The 20,607-nt window shown below is 35.9% G+C and overlaps 1 long non-coding RNA gene across 1 annotated transcript in view; it reads right to left on the bottom strand.

The window, feature by feature from the left end:
- The window catches only part of LOC113989448, a 102,705-nt gene extending 90,033 nt beyond the window's left edge, over window positions 1-12,672 (bottom strand). Inside the window, exon 1 of the long non-coding RNA XR_003541272.2 lies at window positions 12,592-12,672. This is a non-coding gene — a long non-coding RNA (uncharacterized LOC113989448). The remainder of the gene's footprint in view (window positions 1-12,591) is intronic.
- Window positions 12,673-20,607: the final 7,935 nt, after the last annotated feature.

The raw sequence follows: 20,607 nt of genomic DNA on the forward strand, positions 1-20,607 counted from the left end.
ACCACCACAACAGAGTAAGACGCGACTCCCTAGTAAAACACAGTAGCTCCTTTAGGTGGTACATTTACAAAGTATGATTTTAGATCCTAAAGATTAATCTGTCAGGGAAATATTGTCTCCATGCAGGATGGATGATTTAAGGTTACAAGCACTTGTGAAAGAAAAATTCCTTTTCTTACACAGATCTCCCACTCAGCGTATTCCCTGCTACCATATCAGCCTCAGCAAGTTGGCATCTATTCTCAGTGGTCAAGTCACTACTAGAACTCTTTCAAATTTTCTTTGTACTCTGCAAAGCACACCTGCTCTTTGCAGTTTTTTCTTTATTTATTTACTAAACTGCTATCCATATTTTAGCTTCTTGTGGGAACAACTTCTGCCTGAATTCCTGAATCATGGTTCCCCTGTCTCCTAAATGAATGCCATCTACAAATCTTGCAATATATTTTAACCAGTTCATTTCATCCAGAAATTTCATCTGAGGGGCTATCTCTCCTAAACATGCCGAGAGGAGAAAAAAAAAAAAGCATGTATGAGTTGGCAGGATAAGAGAATTTACAGGTATTAACAATATGTCAAACATCCTCTGCTTTGTAGCATCTCCTGATGTTCTAATTCTTCTCATAATGTTCTCATGATGTTCTAATTCGTCTCATTCTCTTCTGAATAAAGCCATTATAATCCTTTATAACAAACAGATTTTTCTACATAAAAAAAATAATTTAGCTGACAGCTTCTCTTTCACTTCATTATTAAACTCACCTTGGTAAAAGAATTACTTTTTATATTGACAGAGTGGAACAATAGTGAAAAGAAAGCACTGCAATGATTAACAGGAAAGGGACTCTTTTAGCTACCCCCACATTTCTGCTGCCATTGTTATCTAGCATCAGATTACAAGGCAGAGGCAAACTTTACATCCTCAATTATCAGCTGAGTGGATGTCTACATATTTCCTTTTTACCTTACTGTAATTTCACCTGGTATTTTTTCTTGACGTATCATTTACTTTACATCAGTAATAGTTGGCATTTGACGCAGCAAATTGCTTCTGAATGATCTAATAGCTTATATTTAACCTATTTATTTTAAAGTTACTCTCTTTTCTCCCCTCATGAAATCCATCATTCACTGCCTTTAAGAAGGAAACAATCTGCCAAGTTAATTAATTAGGTGGATTTGGGAGGAGTGGTAGGGTGCATTTGGTTGATTTGGTGGGGTTGTTTTTTACCAACCTTTTAGTTTATTCCAGCTCTTCCCTCGGGAATTATTCCTGTTGAACCCCACTCCTTTTATTCACAGAAACAAAATTTACTGTTGAGACTGTTCCCACTCACAGTTTAGCAAAAATACTAGCCTCACTCCTATGAGGAAAAGGTAGAGAGAGGATAGATACCATTTTTCTAAGCACATCTGATTAAACACAATGCTAAAGCTACTACAGTTGCCTCTGCTGCAGTAGCTGGTACAGAGGAAGCTAAATTAGTGTGGGGAAATCCAGTATTTTGGCATGGCAGCCTTGTAATTTTGGTACACACATATTTTAACTCCACTTAGGCAAGACATGAACACGAATTTATTTCTCTATTATTTGTGAGAAGCCATGTGTAGTACTACAAATGGTTTTGAAAGAGCTAACCTGGGCCAAGTGCTCTTTCTATATCTCTCTATGTGGTCTGTCAATGAGCAAAAGTAAAAGAAAACAAATTCAGAGATTGCAGTCTTCTTTGGTCTTTAAGTAGATATCACAAGGTTGCTTGCAACCCCTCTGTATAGCATATTCATATTCACTAGCCTTATATTTTTTCAACCTAGTGTGCTAAATATCATCATTACAATTGGTAGGCATTCTAACAGAACTGCAATACAAATCTGTCTCACTTGAGAAGCAAAGCTTACGGTTCCTTAGCTTTTATAACACAACGCTTAGCACAAAGTCACTGAATTTTTCCAGTGCTTCACTATGTGATTTTAGGACTCTATTTTCCCCAGTGGCACGCAAGTACTAAAATTGCACTGGATTGCATTTTGCTCTCAGTGGGTGGGAAAGTGCATACTCAATAGGTTATTTTCCATTCTGTATTTCAGTTTTATGCAGCCACAGGTGGGGGGTCTTTCAGGTGGTTGCCTGGGTTTACTAGGCACTTTAGAGTCAAAGACAAGCTTTCTTAAAAGGGTCTTACAAAACATATCAGTGTTGTCAATCACACAGTAAAAGAAATTCATTCTGTGTAAATAGAAACAACTTTCAAAATATCTCAAAATGTAAAAGGCACAATGAAGATCAACAAAAAAGGGATCAGCCATCCTCTGTTTGGTAAGGGACACAAAACAATTGCACTTGTTTATACTTATTGTTTACCTCTCTGTCTCCTCCCTTTCTTCTCCCCAGGTGTGATCTCTCTGCTTAAGGGCATACAAAGCTAATGAAGGATGTCATGGTGCTTCCTATCATTTACTTTTCTAACAATAAGGTTACTAACAGACCACAAAAGTATCACAAAACAGGAAAAAAAGGGAAGTTGTCAACCTACTTATCATTTGCTTTCAGAGCTCTGAAAGGAACTTTGATCAGCAAACATATCATTAGACCATGAATACAGATATTCATATCCAATAAAATGTTGACAGCTTTCCCTTCTTGCATAAGATCATGCAATGAAATCCTACAAAGTTACCCCTTTCTTTCCTGGAGTCAAAATTAAAGAAAAGAACCTTCACTCACTTCTAGTACAGCACACATTGAACAATGAAATGCAAAATACATTGAATCTTTTTGGCTGCTCATAGCTTGAAAGAAATGTAGATGTTACAGCAAGATGTGCACACTATAAAGAAGCAACACACAAGGGGATAAAACAGTTTCACTGCTATTATGCAGATGGCTGCCCTTCTGACTGTGAAGGAAATTTTACCCCTTCCCCTGCCACCTCCCCCTCAATTTTCAAGTAGGATTCTGCATGGCTGACTATGTGGGAATTAGCACTTGTTCTGCTGACACCCATGTCCTCTTCATTCAGTTCAGTAACATCGACTATAGGACAGTGCCTGAAGTCACGTAAGCATCCTATCCTGCTAAATAGTCTAAATCCTCAGAGAAATGCAGCCCAAAATGGAATGTCCTAATTATTTTAATCATGAGAAATATGATGAATAGCGGACAATATTTGGATGCAGTACTACTTTCTGTGTGTATGCCATTTTCTTTTTTCTCTATAGAGGGTTCAGCTATCTAGAAACTTAGATGTACAAACTCAAAAATAAGATTCTATGTCCCATACGTTCAAAGGCATTTGTGCATCTGAAATGGTAGCAGGCCATTAGACAAACTAGTTTTCATAAATAATAATCCTGGTCTGTAGAATATTTTGTGACCATACAGTAACATCTCAGATGACAGCAAGCAGTTTTGTCTGCAAAAGTAAGAATCTCTTGAAATTTTCCTCAAAAAAACATTAAATGTAACAATGAAAATATGCATTTTCATTACAGCTTCTAATTTTAATGAGAAAACACCATCTTTCACATTTCCAACATTTGCTACACAGAACCTTAGCATGGGGCAGATATTTACTGCCTCTGGAATTAAAACATGCTCATATAAAAGAATATTCAAACAGAACATGCACTGCAAAGAATTTTTTCCTTTTTGTTTCTTTAACCAACAATATAAAGCTTTATCCTGTCTATGTATTATAAAACAGTAAAGGCTGTATGGAATATAGCAACACGTGTCTATATGTTATTAAAAACAGTAAATTCCCATTTAAACAAGGGCTACAATCTGTGCACTAAACACTCATTAATGGTTATGAATCAAAATAAAGGGGGGGGACTTGCAGCAGGTGTGCATATCTATGAATTTCAATACATTGTAAAACTGTCTGTAGCCAACAGCTTCATCATTTGGCCTTTCTAAGCTTGGAGACAGGCAATTTTTCATGATTTTACTATTTCTGGCCAACCAAAAATTTTTTAATTAAATATACCACATGATTCCAGATGTTTGTTTATTTGTTCCAATGAGGCCATAAAAATGCCTGAATGATAAAATTGGAGGACTCCTGCAAAAATAGACTGGAGTGCTAACTAAACACTCTGAGGACACTGTATTTGCACAGTACTGGTCTGTGTTGAACCCAGTTTCTCTGAAATAGCTGTAATACTGTGTGTGGTTCATGACTGGACTTCTTTAATGTAAAAGATTATAAGGCCAAGTGGCAAATTCACTAAAATTTTTTTGATTGCCAGTTGTAGACACATTTCATCATTAGTTCTCCTGCATATCTAAAGAAGATTTGAGACAGGTTTATGGTTTTGGATCCCAAGTTTCCACTTATAGAAGCCAAAGTGTTCTATGTTTTTCTGCCACTTTATAGTCATGCTGCTTTGGAGCTTAAGCATTCTTACGGTTTCTTATTGCCAGCACGACCAAATGAGCTATGTTGAGAAATATCAGACACACTCTAGTCTGCCCAAAAATATGAAGTTACAGTTTTTTTCCTCATTAATCATATTCCCTCTGATTTGACACTTCTAGGGTGACTTGGGCCTAGACTGCTAGGTTAGCTTTGGCAAACGTGGAAAGCTACAATGAAAAACCTGAGAGTGGAAAACAGTCAGGTCTTCAACAGTCAGACTGGAGAATGTGCACTGTAGAAAAATGAAAATCCCTATAATATTTGAAAAAAATGTTAGTAATTTGGAAAGGTTGCCGGAGTCTTAGATGCACAATGGGAATTTTGTGCCCAACATCTTAGATATTTAATAATATTTTAATCTAAATTTGATTAAGCAGTTAATTACTCTCTCTTTTTCTTTTAAAATCTTCTTGCACAGAAACACGAGTATTTTATTCCCACAGAGACATAGTACCAGGAAGTGATCCTCCTAGAACCTACTTCTGGTCAGCTTGATCACACCCCTTGGGTTTGCTTTCAAACCACAGAACACAGAGAAGGCTCACAAATGAAAATATATTGTCATTTAAAAGTGAATCAACTTTCTGGCCACCAAGAAAGACTTTACACAAAACTGCAAGTCACTTTATATATCATCCCCACCTCATTCACCCCAGCATAGTTTCACATGACTAGTTGCTCTCATCACTGTAAATATGCAAAAAGATAATACATTTTTATGCTGGAGTTTTAGTAATCTACAGTATCCTTCTTCAAATCCAACATTCCTTGTATACACAGGCAAGAAATTGTTGACCCTGTACGTGACAAGAATATGAATCCAATGACCCAGAAAATTTATTTCTTGAACCATATTAGTCAAGGTCACACTCAAATCCAACTACAGTTTATTCCACATTTGGGTAAGTCTTTGTGCTTTGGAGAGAAACATGCAGATGCTGGCAGAGTTTATCTCTACTGAGCAAGTGAGGTAAATTAGTTCACAAAAGAGTACAGTTATTGGTGGTGGTTCTATTCCAGTAAACAAATAAATTAGGGCTCAGGAGAGGTACTACATGAGACTCTCCTTAACTTGTTCTTTCATTACTGCCCAGCAATAAACCACTTCACAGCTGAGAGCTGAATGGATTACACAGAATCATAGAACATGCTGAGTTGGAAGGGACACATCAGAATCATCGAGTCCAACTACAGGCCCTGCCCAGGACACCACAACAATCCCACCACGTGCCTGAGAGTGTGTACTGGACGTCTCAATTCCTGTTAAAGGCAACACTTTTGATTGTGTGGCAAGCCACACAATCAGGAGAGATTTCTAACACATTTGCAGACTTGGGGCAAATATCAATATTTTGTTATCATATTCTGTTATAGGGCTTCTGTTATCAGATAGAAGCATTTCACTGGAGTATGCCTCTCTAAGGAAGTGTGCCTTCTAGCGTTTCTTCCCACCTACACTCCTTCTACATTCCTTCTACCTATTCTTCTTCCCAAAAAGCAAACCAATCAGAAATACTGAGGAGGCAGTAAATTAGAGTGCAGTTTGGAAGAGAAAAATCAGAGCTATGCCATTAGCTGGAGCACTGAAGCAACAGCTATGGGTCAGTATCGTTCATCTCATCTCCCAGTGTAAGGTTTGGTGAGTCTGTGGGTATAAGCAAGAGCCACTCAGCATGGGAATAAGAAAGACCTGGTCTGCCTTTCTCTCAGATGCACCAGAAACATATTGAATCAGAATTCTTGAAACTTCTGACATTACCTTCTCACACCTCCAAACTACAAAACCCTAATTCACCTCTAATGGATTTTTTTTCCTTCACACCACTTTAAGTAAAGGGAACTAACTGATACAGGAAAACAAAATCTTTCTTAACCAAGCATTCTCTCACATCGATACTCAACCATCACTTTGCTTTCCATGCTTCTCCTATGTCTCTTGACCTTCCATTAATGTCCATTTCCCAAACTAACAAACAAGGAAATAAAACTCAATTTCTCATTTCATGAGAAAAGCCAAATGGTTCTTTTGGAGAGTGGTTTTTTTGTTTGTTTTTTTTGTTTGGTCTGTTTTCAGTTTTGTTTTGTTGTTTGTTGGTTTTGGGGGGGGGGGCATGTTGGTGTTTTCTTTGGGTTTTTTTTTTTCCAGAACAGACAATATTTTAGCATTCTCCCACAGTTCCAAAAGAAGAGGCTAAGTCATGACCACAGCACAACTCAATGTTGGGACACATTTCCTGGCATTAATAGGAAATGTCACAGCTTATTTTTGAGCATTCCTGCCCCTGGAAAATATGATCTTGTCTGTTCCATGCTACTGAGAACTTTTTTTGTTTGTTTGTTTTAAGGTTATTCATCTCATGGTGAGAAGATCCTGGCCTAAGAGGTCCACAGTCTATGACACATAACATCTTGCAGCTTAGCAAAGATGATATTTTCAAAGGACACCTCTTGTAAAACAACAAAGAACATATCTCACTATTCACAGCATCTCTGCCCGATACAGAGCTTTAATATACTGCATCTGCTTGCAGTTCTCTTATTCATCCTATTCTTAGTTATTAGACAAATTAAAGCAAATACTTCTTATATACATTATAGACACCTTTTGTTAACTGAATGATAAAGTACTACTCACGGGGTTGGTTTATTATTATTATTCTCTTTTTGTACAGAATAAAATGAGCTGCTTTATGCAGATACACAGAAAAATCAATTGATAAGCATAAAGTGCAGTTTACACTAAGAAAACTAACTAATTATGATAAGCTGCCATATAAATTGCTTTGTGACTTTCCCAGCAATCAATTTCAAACTCTAAATAAGCCTCTGGCTTGAAAATGCAATGAGTACCTAACAACTGTGTCAATAACAACAACAGAGAAGACCGCAATGATAATATAACAGGATACTTATCTTTCTGGAAGTAAGTTTTTATGTAAATCAATTTCCTTTTCTTTTTATGTCTGTGATTTAAAGGCAGCATGTTTTTCACAGTGCATGTGTATGAAGTTGAAAGCCTTCAAAAATAAGAACTTTGGGTATTAACATTTATTATCAAGAGGTGTGTGTTAATTTTATAATTTTACTTCAAATAGTTTAAAGTACTACCCTAAAAGTCTAAACCAAATTCTGGAATGATTGCTATACATTATTAGTTCCAGATGAACCTAAGAATATTTATTTTTAAAGTGTGAGCAAGCTGAGCAAATTGAGGCACAAAAGGTAAATCCTCAGAGATTTGGGACTTTCACATGTCACAGCAATTACACTACTCTCTCTGTCTCCCAAAAATTCTACCTTTTTCCTTCAACACCAACTGTTGAAAGCAGTAGGTGTCCTTTGACATCTATTGGATTGTGAATTCAAGCACAACTGGATGGCTAAACACTTTTTTTGCATTCTAAAGTCCACTTCTGTCTTGATCTAGTTTGTATCTCAATTCCTACAAAGCTACTGGCTGTTTTTCTGCGTGGTACACCCTAACAATCAATCAGAATGAATTCTGTATAGATATTCCAGGCATTAGCAAAAATTTACTATGCCAAACACTCTGTGAGTACAATAGCACGGTAAAATGATCACAGAAAAGAAGAAACATATCAAATTCAGGTGTCTCTCTATCTGATTATATGCCTACATACTTTTACTTGCTTAGAAATGTAGACAAGAAGAGAAACTGAGAGCAGGAGGAACCTCTCTTTTCCTTTGTTCAAAAAGGCTCTATAAAAATCACTGTCAGAGGATTAATATTAAAATATTCTGTCCCTGGTTTTCTGGACATTGACACTGAATTCAGTTTATGACTTTTCAAATCAGATTAGAAAATAAGAAAACATCTCTGTCAGTTGCTTCAAACATATTAGCAGAATAAATATTCATTTGGGCTCTCATCATTCAAACATAAAATGAGACAATGCAATGCCTGCATACAGCAGAACACTTGGGTAATTAACTGTATAGACACCAAAACAGGACAGTGGATTTGTTCAGAAAGTTCTTACCAGTCAGAATAGATTGGAACTATTAAACCTTGGCCTAAATCCAAGCTAAGGCTCTAAAAACTACTTACATAAATACAGGCTTAGTATTTAATAGAAACTGCTTCTTCTTCCTTTTACCAGTAAGCTATGGGGCAGACTTACCACTGGTTGTTCCCAGAAATAAGAGCACAAGAAGAGGAGTCATTTGTAAAATGTTACTGGAAACCAAATCCCTTTGGCAAATTAATATGTTTTCAAGTAAATCAGGTAACAGACAATGTTATAAAGTAACTGTTTATACAAAGGGCATCCAGCACATGTTTTTATATGGGGAAAACAGATTTTCGTGATAGTCATGATTTAGTGATATTGCTTCTGAAGAGATAGAATGATAAACTACTATTTTCCCCAGCAGCTGGAAACTACTGTTCTTTTAGAAGGCAATTTGCCTTTGAATGCTTACACGTAACAAAGGCACTTCCTTACCAAAGACATCATTATGAAAAACAAATATACAACTTGAGTGGCGTGAAGGGTGGGAAGCCTTTCTCCACACTTAAAAAAATTATCTTTAAAAATACATTATTATGATTTTTAAATTTCTTTTTCATCAATGCCAACTATGTTAAGAATTGAAAGCTCTATTTTGAGATATGTACCTAGTTAATAAATTATCAATAAGGAACCGAAATGTACCTGGGACATACGTACAAACCACTAAAAAAATTACATAAACCCCAAAATTTTTGGACCAAGTTTCTGCTAAAAGGCACTACACTTCATTACTTTTGTGTATTGGGAGCATGGCCATTTCTATTTAAAAAACAACAATAACTAACTGTTCTGTTTGATTTTTTTTTCCCTTAAAGGTAGATCTGGGCAAGCAGACAGAAAGGGGTGGCCCATTTATTTTATTTCATCAGAAAAACTGAAAATTAGCACAATACAAGCAATGGAATTTAGAAATAAATTAAGTGCTTTGTATGACAGGAGGCTGTGTCTTCAAACTGACTCATTTTAAGTAGGTAAGAGAACTCTACAAATAGTTCTGTTTTATACAATGGAGTCTAAATCCATGTAAAAAGAAATACAAAATGCTAGTTTAACAATGACCAAGAAAAAACCCTTAGGAGTTTGAGATCATTGTTTTGGAATAAAAACAAAAATACAGCCGGCTATAAAATTACCACTTTTGAAGGCTTGCCTAATGGGACTGCAATTAGATCACGTAAAGAATCAAGTCATATTGTTGTCAGATACCCAAAACCTAAATAGAAGGCCAATATATTTTTTGCTGAAAAATATGAACAGTGGGACTGAGTGAAAGTTCAACTTAGAGAAGTGAGTCTAAGCAACAAAGTAATACAAGGGAAAACAACTTTCCCAAAATGGGGAGAAATCTTCTAAAGCTTCAAAATACGTATCCAACATTTATTGCTCTTTTCATACTCAAACATCATAACACTCGATAGAATATTTACAGTGATTATTCCATATCATTCCACGCTTATGTCGCACTGTCATATGTTGTTTCTGTGGGCTTTGAAAGAGAGAATAAGATTTTTACCATTCCTGAAATTGACTGTACAAAACATGGAGTCAACCTAAAAAGACCAGATCCTTATATGCTGTGTGCATGAACAAAAAACCTACAAGATACACGGTGTAACTCATGCATCATTATACGTTTTTAGCTATGATTTTTCGCAGGGAGAGCAAACAGAGTGAGAAATGTCTAAGTAATATAATTGTACCAATCAAATACATCCAACTTGCTCCTCATCCCCCTCTCAACCCAAAAATCAATTTACAGTTGTACCAAACCATTTGCCAGACTTTAGGATTCTGATAAACAAGTTTCTCCAGGGACAAATAAGAACACTCACAAACTTACAGCATTCTTCTTTCCAGTATGCATTGAAAACTGCCAATGTTTACGTATCAACAGCTGACTCAATCCTATTTTACAACGCTGAAAGCACTCAATGAAGAAAAAACTTGAAGATATTCAGAACCTCTTTAAGTATTTCATTCTTTCCTTGGAGGTTTTTCTATTGACTCCAATTAATCTTTTATGGGCTTGTGAAGTTAGAGATTTTTCTTTGTATAAAAGAAGTTGATTGAGTTAATGGACCCTGCCAGGAGGTTGTTGAATTGGTTGTTCCAACACCTGGAATTCTGAAAAGTTTCCTTAATTATTTCCTTGTGAATATATATATATATTTATATATACTTATTTAAGCTTATCAGATCATGCTAACAATGTCTTTTTAGGGCTAATTTTACCCTTTCTTTGGATGACACTCTCTTCTCCATTCACTTTATTTATAACTGTGCTTAAGCACAAGGAAATTCTCAGGATATTTAGCATACAGAGCATAAGATCTCTGAGAAGAGTAAAGACAAGTAATAAAGAATTACGTGAATAGCTATAGGTAAAAAGTTCGTAATTTGGGGAATATAATTTTCCCCTTTCATTGCAAGAGAGCAGGTATTCTCAAATCTTAGTGATGCCAGCGGTGCTTAGAACCTGGCAAGCTCCAGTTCTGAATGAACACCCACATGGACACATCTGCAATGCCTGCTAGAGCCACACAATTGCTTTACTGCAAGAGAAGTCAATCAATAACGCAGGCACACAACTTTTCATACTTAATGCTACTGGCATTTCTTTTGCCAAGTCACATAACAAAATCAGCCATGAAGTCACACTTCCAATTCACCATCATGTAAATAAAAAGATCTGAGAATACATGGCATTTAATGGTACTTTTTATGTATTTTTATAGACGTCAGGGATGTACAACATTCTTTCATTCTATTTATTGTCTTAGTAGAGTATAGCTACTTAATCCAACACTAGAAACCCAACCTTAAAGCCAACATGGTTATCTGAAATTCAAAGGCACTTATGGGGGGGGGGGAGGGGGAGAGCAGGAGGGCAATGAGTTGCAGGTTTTTTTGGGGGGGTTTCCTGTTTTTATTTTAATCTCTGAAGTCCAGCTGTGTGCTCAAATCTAAGATTTTGGTTGGTCCTTTCTCCTTAGAAAGTATCAGTTTCTACATGAGGTCAGTGTCCAAACACAACGCACTACAGCACTTCCAGGACATCTGATTTCCAGGATGCCATATCAATTTACGCCAAAGCCACAATGTAGCTTCATATTCATCTTCAGCTCTGGTACAATGACAGTTATATAGGCTGCAATGACTTAAAATCTAATCTGTTGCTTCCCTCATCCTTCCCACCTGAATCACAGATCCTTGCTCAGGTGCATTGCCTGCCTGATGCTCTCAGAAAGTTTCAAGCAATACGAAAATCTACTAAAGCTGCCCCCATCTTCTGTAGTGCTGTAGAATTTGAACACACACTAAAATAAGCTACCATCAATTCATAAATGTAAGGCTAACTTTGACTCTGGGATCCTATACAAAACCTGCTTCTACACAAACTATTTACATTATCAATGCAGAAATAATGTATAACATAAAAAATAAATAAGAGGATCATTGCTCTGTTTTAGGTTAAAAGCTAAAAAAGTGCTCCAAGCTTTACAAATTTCTCCTTTTTTTTTTTTTTGAACAGAGGTGAAAAAATTGGAATGCACTCTTCCTGACTTCAATTTTCCACCTGTTCCCTAATTTTTTTTTCCATAGGTATGCAGGAAGAATTTGAGAATTTGCCTAAGGTGTTTTTTAAGATCTGAGGATTGATGAAAAAGGAAATTGAACACTGATCTGCCTTTAATGTTGAAAAACAGAGAAGAATCCCTTTTTATTGCAATGAAAATGTGTGAACATTTCAAAATTATAGACCTAAATTGTTAAACTGCCAAAAAGCTCTCACTTTACAAATACTAGAAAGTTTACAAATTCTCTCAAAATTACCAGTGCTGCATGTAATCATCTACTTAGCAATGTTTAAGCACTCTAATCTCTTCACGTTTTTCTCTCTCACACACACACACAAATCACTGAATGTTATTATCCATAGATTTATTTTCTTTCCCAGTGGACTACCTTTAAATCCTATTTAATATGAGTTAAAATCTGTAGTCTTGACAGGTATGGTTTTCTCATCTAGTGTTTGAAAGGCATGGTGTTCTCTGTAAAGTGAAATGCAGCAGAAGTCCTTACAGTAAAGCTTATCACCTTGCAGCAGTTCATACCAATAAAAGTTTAGTTCATACCTCTGTGATTGGTGAGGTCTCTGGATCCGGAAGGCAGAGGTGTATAGTGCATCTCTGGAGAGGCAGAAGCAGCATCACAGGAGGCCTGTGTGACAAAACCAACATTATCAGCATTCTGAGTGGAGGTCAATGATTATACAAAGCGGATGCACCTGCAAGATGAGTGCTGTGATGGGGTTACAGGTGCACAGAGTCACCAGCCTTGGAGGACTAATTTGTTTTTTGTTAAGGCTGCTTGCAGTCCATCAAGGTAGCTGCACTCAAAAGAGTTTACACAACAACATAAATGAAGTATCATTGCTAAAAGAATATTTTCATACAGCTAACAACTTAAAAAAATTACCATCAGGAAATCTTTAGGCAATGCTAAAAATGTTCCTTTTGCTGAAACAGATTGATATGTACCTAAAGGAAGATATGAATGAGTCTACATGTAAGAAAGGAGACAGAAAATAGAAAGCTGGGATTAGACACTTTAGATACTTTTCAAAACTAAAAAGAAAAAAAATAGTTTCCTTTTCCACCATCCTGTGAACTAAATGAAGTGATCCATTAAAAATTATAGTGCCTACTATGCAAAAAAAGTGTATGAGTATATAGAATTAATAATAAACACTTAAAACCCACACCAGGAGTCTAATAAAAGAATTAAATACCCAAGAAGACTAGGTCAGAAACCTTAATACCAAAATGTTAAGGGAGAAGAGAAGAAACACAAATCTTTCTCCATAATAAAAGTCTCAAGATCCTCTCATTCCAATTTTAAAAAGATTAGACTGTAAAACTATACTTTATAGTAAAGTAATCTTCCTTCAGTTGGATGTTTCTGTTGAAGGAAAGAACAATATAAAGCCAAGACAAGCCATATTTACCATCTTGGTTTTTAGTTATAGAGAAGCAGTGTTGCATTGCTGGAAGAAGATATGAAAATAAAAGATTGTGTTGGTGAATATGAATCATCATCAGTTTTTAAAATTCAGTTTAACTTATACAGATTGATATCATGGTAGTAATATGTCCAGTTTCAAATACAGAGTTTGCTCTGGAGTGTTTACAATCTACCCATTTCAACACACATAAAAAGATGATGTGTTTTAATAGAAGACACAAAGGACAGTGTTCACTAAAAGTTACACGATAATTTCTAATAGCAAAAATAAGGCAAATAAAGAGAAAAATACAAAAGCTAAACTATTTCTTGAATCTCATGATAAGTTACTAAAGTGAGTCTTGAGAGAATAATTACTATTTTCCATGCAGTTTTTTCCCTAATGAGATATTGACTTGTAAGCTGTAGAAGTCAATCAAAGGAATCCACCTCAATCTTACTTTGTAATTAATCATATCCTCAAAATTTATATATTTTTATTAATTGTGAAGAATTAAAAAACAGATTTACAACATCTGATAAAGCTGTAAAACAGGACTATAATATTTTGGGAAAGACAAAGCTTAAATACTGATTCAAATCTTAATTGCCAGACCAAACCTGAGAATGATAATCAGAAATCCACAACAATGAAAATTAATCATGCTAATAGTTTATTAAAGGCTGTAACTTAGAAATCTTCTTTGTTGTAGCTATTGGACTCCTAGTTGATAGTATATAAAAATGTTAAGAGCTAAGTGACTGAGTAGATTAGTATATTAAGCTTTTGGAGACCAGCCACCAATTTCTATGTCAGACCATAGTTATAATCCCATTTTTGTCCCTAGCAAAAATCAGGTCACACCATGAATATGCATCATGCATCGAAACAAACGTCTAAATAGAGACTGGTTTGCCTAAACAGCAAGGATGCTACTTATCAGATATGAATAAAAATATAGAATATCCTGCCTCTGCTGACTCACCAGTGATAATAAACCCTGTTCAGGGAACCTCTTCTTCAGAGACATATTGCTATAGACAGAACTCTCACCGTCAGCTAGAGTGAATAATACTTTGATTTTGGTAAACTGTAAACATGAAGCTCAATCTACTCTGGACTACAAAGTATTGGAAATCTTCTCTCTGATGACCAATATGAGCTGAGGGCACATAACATGTCAGAGGGAGAGATAGAAGCTCCTTATACCCTGCAGTGGGTATTTGAAACTAATTCCAAGAACAGGCATTTGTTCACAACTACGTATTTTCTTTAGGTTGAATGGCTGTGGGTAAGACAAGAACAAAAATGTCACTAACTATTTAACATAAGACTTCATCCCTGTAAATCACTCAAAAACCTGGAGGAATAAGTGGTCTCATACTGTACACTCTAGATGTTATCTGCCTATTCAAGTGTACTTATTTGGGACTCTGATAACAGGGAAGGTTTCTCTTTGGTACTTTTAATCTCAATTTAGACTGTTGACAGCTTGATGATAGCTTTTCCTAAAATTACTGGAAGAGAGTTTGCCATTTCAGCAATATACCACTGAGTGAGCAAAATTCAAGAGCTTCTAAAAAGGATATTGGAGTGAAGGGGCAATTTAGCTTTATTTCCAATTTCAGGAAAAGCAAGAACAGAAGGGTTTGTTTACTGGTGTTTTACTGTTATTTTATGTACAGTATATAATTCCCTGTCAAATATAGAACAGTTTTCATTACCTTTGAGCTAAGTATTCGGTTAGAGCAACTTTAATTCTACGGAATACCATCCACAGTTAGGATTGTTTTCCACAAACACTGGCACAAGTTCCAAAGCCTGTGCACCAGCAGAAAGATAACTATTTGTTTTCTCTAGCACATACTGACATTTGGCCCTAAGCTATTTTCCAAAGAGATTTGTATAGATAGCATTACTCTTAATATTCACAGGAATATTATGACAGTGACAGCACTGACATGTGACAGTTATGTCTTCAAGTATTGGTGACATATGCATCAGAAGTTCTTCTTGCTGTGGAAGGTAACTATACATGCAAAGAGCTTTGAGGAAGGCTGTTTAAAATGGGTGGTAGCTTCAGTTTTATAGGAACAGGTCACCGAATAGCTCAATAAAGAAATTCTAACATTATTATTACAGAAGAAGCTTGTATCTTTGCAAACGCTAAAGTCACCCAAGTTTTGCAGTGTATCACAGTATGAGGCTTAAAAGTTACAAGGCAAAAAAAGTTAGACTACTCACAGCCCCCAAGTTATGCACATAACCAAACATTTGCTAAACTGAGCTACCTCTCTTCACGTTAACCTGTGTGTTTTGTCCAAAGTGTAGTATCCATTTGATACTAAATGGACTGTAAGAGTGTCAGATTTTTAAAGGACGTTCATCAAAATTACGGACATTGTAGAAGCTGCAGTAGGAAAAAAAACCAAACATTACTAACCAACCAACCAAAAAAAAAAAAAAAAATCCACCCAAATGAAAAATCCCACCAGAACCCCCCCAAAACTAAATTTCAGGTAACTTTAATTAAAGTAATGGTTACTGTTTAGGAAATTTTGCTTTCTCTTGATGAGCAAGATGTGGTTTGATATTAGCCCATATTGGCTAATATCATTCCATATAATGGAGTATCATTAATACTCATTGATCACTGATATTCTTCTATTTGTGTCACATAGCTTTTACTTGTATCCTAGTATTTCTCTGCTAATATTTACCCTCATTTCTGAGGCATGGCACAAGTTCTTTCTGCATTTATACACATCAGTAACTGTAGTAGCCATTAATTTATTATACATGAAAAAGTTTACAATACAGGAGGAACAGCAGCATGTTGGCATGTTCCTGACAAGGGTTCAATCAATACACAAGGGAATTATGGAAAAATGTGATAAGTAAAATTCTTTCAATACAAACATATATATAAAGGAAGATTGCCTTAGCTAAATACATTTAATTCCAGAATACTTTCAGAGGACATCGAAAAGAAATCTTAGTTTGATCAAGAAATCATCCAAAAGAGAGATGGTAGAGAGCAGAATGAGATATGGTAGCAAAACCACATATTAAGAAAATACTGTTTACTACAAAGCTACAGACAAAGACTAAGGATTCTCTTGTGTCCGTTACCTTAGAAAGATTTTAAGCATTTGGGATTTCTCCTTTGCAACATACTTCTTACCCAGTATGGGAATATCTCAAACCTCCAGCATTTCAGAGTGAGACCAATTTCTTGTCAGGGAACTGATGAAGAGGCGAATTTCTTGGGACAGAATGATACTCATTCTCTAGGTCTGACCCGTGGTTACCAAGAAATCTTGTGTTCTGTGATACTGCTGTTTATTTTCATTTATCACTGTTTTAACACTTGTCCGAGTCATCTAGTAATACCATAGAGAAATTACCTTAGCAATTTGAAATTTCATTGCTTCTCATTTGCTGATTTACATTCAAATAAAAATGGAAAACAATATTGTGACATTGCAGTGATCAGCCCGATGGTACATATTCCATTACAAGATGCAAAACTAGGATTTAGAAAGAAAGTATTTTTTATTTCAAAATATTTTTAATATATCCACGGGAAAACTACAATTAAGAATAAAAGAAATCACTGCATTATTCACTTTTTAAACTAACAAAAACATTTTTTTAGAAAGGTATATGAGTAATAGGACAATCTATGGTATAGTTCCAACTTAAAGGATTAACGAATACTTGTTCCCAAAAAAATTTTTTTTTATCTAACAAATGGTAATATTCTCCTGATAAGCTTATTCTGCCTCAAATACACTCAATGCTTAAAATTAATCATATTTTAACAGATTTAGTATAACTACATAATTATAATTTTAAGAAATGTCTCCATAAACATCTACATAGGCTAAGGACTAATTGGATCTCTTGGGCACACATACCTTCCTAAAGACAAACAATAGCAAGAGTCTTCAATAATTCATCTATATTGTCATAGTTAGAAATTGGCCCCCCTTGAGTTTTGAAAAGTTGCCCAAATATCTGTGTACCAATATGGCAGCAATGTGTCAATTCAACCCCTTTGTACTGTATTCACTTCGGGTTGAATTTACGACATGCTTGCAGAGAGTATCAAAACACTACTTCAGAGGGTCTGCCTCTTTCCACGACCTTGCAGAGCACTAACCACCATGAGGTCTTTAAGAGCCTGATGACAGAAGAAAATATCACAGGAAGCAACAATACACCAAGTCTTTAACCATTCCATCCTAGGGAATGGTTAGTGAAGAGCAACTTTATTTACAATGTATTTGCTTTTCTGTGAACTTAGGAACCACACAGCCAGGGAAAGAAAGGGGTGAAGTGTGAATGAAGGGATGGAGACTATAGATATGCAAAAGCAGGTCCTGACAAGAGCAGGGTACAACAGGTCTGGCTCCCTCTCTCCAGCTGTGATCTCAGCCAGAGAGTTCAAATGGGCTGGCCAGAATTTGTCACCGACCTTGACACACTGTTATGTACTGGAAAACCAAGAGGTGGCACAGCATCCTTACTGGGAAAGGCTGCCTTTGTTAAAGGAATGGGATTTCCCACTTTCCCTGCTTCACAGTTAGCAGTTGTCTTTGCTAAACCTCCAGCATAAATTAGAGTCACTTTAATGAAGGGAAAAAAAGTAAACCTTTGAAACATTTGGAAGGAAATTGTCAACTGTCAACTGGCTCTCAAGAGTGTAGGAATCTAATTAGACAAAAAAAAATAAAATTTAATTTGTTTAATCCCTGAATTCCACTTTTCAAGGAATAAAAAACACAATACTTGGATGGTACTAGTAAGGGAACATCATGTGTAGTATCAGGACATACTGTACATCTGCTGCGTCAAAACAAATTTGTAGAGACTAATGGTTCAAAAATACAAATGGCCTGCTATTTTTGGCAACCACACAAGTTCCTTCAAATATTTCAGCTGCTGAAGGAAGTAAAATGGGAACTGTAACTCAGATAAGCCAATCCTCTTTGAATCATGATTTGAGAAACAGACTCTGCTATCCAAATTAAATCTCTCTACTAGACATCTCCTTTTTATAGTTCTAAACACAGGAATAAACAAAAAACATTTCTGACATATTTAAATTTAATTAATAACACAGTTGTTTCAGCTATAATCACTGGATAAGGACTTTGACCTTAGCAAATATTCATTCTGGATATTTTAGCAGCTTATTTGCACATGTAATGCTATTAATACAGTAGGCCAAATTATTGCAGTATTAGGATGAAAAGGAGAACAGTGATGTTATATTTTGGTTGGCCTTCCAATTCCAATAACCTTCAACAGAAAAGGCAAGAGAATTCTGCTTACTTAACAGAAGTAGTGGAGCTTAAGAAGATTCAAAGCATTTTGTATTCAAAGCATTCCCTTATTCTCTTAAAAGAGAGATTACTACTTCTCACTTGAATTTACTTTACCTTTTGGTTTTCACTTAATGTTAAATTGCAAGGTTGAAAGCAGGGTGCAACTGGATCAAAAATGCAAATGAACATCAGATAATTCTTATGCATTTAGGCTTAATTGAGTGTAATCGATATGTCTGGTTTGCAGCCAAATTCAACTATTGTGAAAAGCACCTAATGTATGGACATTATTTTTGGACTACTGAATGCCAGAAAATAATGAGCTGGCATTCAGCCTTGGTGAATCAGCCCTTGAATTTTCATCTAAGAGCAGTTTTGAATTATTACTGAAGATAAGGTGTAAATGTGCAAGGGAATTTTATCCATGTTTCTCCCATGAATCATAAATGAGGAAAAAAATTACAGTCTAAATTGCACTTAAAAGGAATAAAGTCTTTTCATGTCATACATGATTTATCAAAATGATCTCATTTTAAGAGTACTGTGGTGTATCTTGATTAATAACATTAGTAAGCATGATGAATGGCCTCTTTAATGGTAACACAGAATTTATTGGCAAAATCTCTACTTCTACCAAAAAGGGTGGGAAGTAAAATACACAGCAGCTACTAACTTGAAGAAACAGCTTAAGTAAACTCTCTGCTATGTATTTTGCACTTAGACATCTTTGAAAATCCTTAACTGAGTTTATTCTCATGCTCATTTGGAAACAAGTAACAGGTATTACCTGAGGGGCAGCTCTAACCACTACAAAAGTCACTTTGCAGTTCTCTGCAAAACAAGCTGAACTCTGCACGTACTGTAAGAGGATGTAGTGTATTAAGGTCTTTCGAGAACATTGGCCCCAACCCCTTATGACCTTTTTCAATATCCTCTTCATTTTGCTTTAATATCCTAAATGCTTCCCTTCTTCCATTACTCCATCTTACCCTCCCCCCTCCTCCCTTTTTTAAGCCTGCTCCAGCCTGCCCCAACTAATTTCCTTTTGGGCTGACAGATCAGAGGCCTTCCTACCACTGTTCCTTTTAGACCTGTGAAGCCCTCCTCGTAATCCTGCTGCTTGTCCACAATTAATCTTTCCAGTTGCCACATTATTAACACTACCACCCACAGACAGAGGATGCCTGAGCACGGCTGGACACTCGCTCCCCACTGGAGCATCAAAGTTGTCAATCACACACTAGTCAGAAAGTTGCCTGCTGTCAACATCAGAGGATTTCATCCTCTCCTACCCGCTGATCAAACATTTTTCTTCAGAAGATTAATTCCAAGTCCCCACCCATTTCCTCCCATATCCTCTTTCCCTTTTAGGTTTACTCAATGATCCATCTTCTGTATGGAAAAGGAAGCAGTGTATAATAGAAATCCTTTCAAAACAAAAGTTCAGCAAAACTAAATTTAAATCCCAGCTGTTATCAACCTCTTCCCCCTCCCTCTACCCCCTTCCCGTGCAAGTTAAACACCTTAAAGAGCTTGGATTAGACCTAGTCACAAATGCCTTTCTTTGATCAAAGGCTCCAAGACTTTACACAAATATAATCAGAAGGCAATGACTGCATCTAAGGAGGCTGAATTGATTTGTTCTACTGTAACATATAGCGTACAAAAACACCCGGCAGATTTTTTGACTTCCAAGATCATTCTTTTGAAACTTATATCACTCTAAATCCAAGAATTTTAGCATCTTTTTAACAATATTTTTTCAAGGTCAGTAGACAAAATGTCTTGTATGGTATTTGCCTTGTATCTTTTTA

This window comes from Pipra filicauda, unplaced genomic scaffold (genome assembly GCF_003945595.2).
Source record: "Pipra filicauda isolate LSUMZ 115617 unplaced genomic scaffold, ASM394559v2 scaffold207_size1410395_pilon, whole genome shotgun sequence".
NCBI lineage: Eukaryota > Metazoa > Chordata > Aves > Passeriformes > Pipridae > Pipra > Pipra filicauda.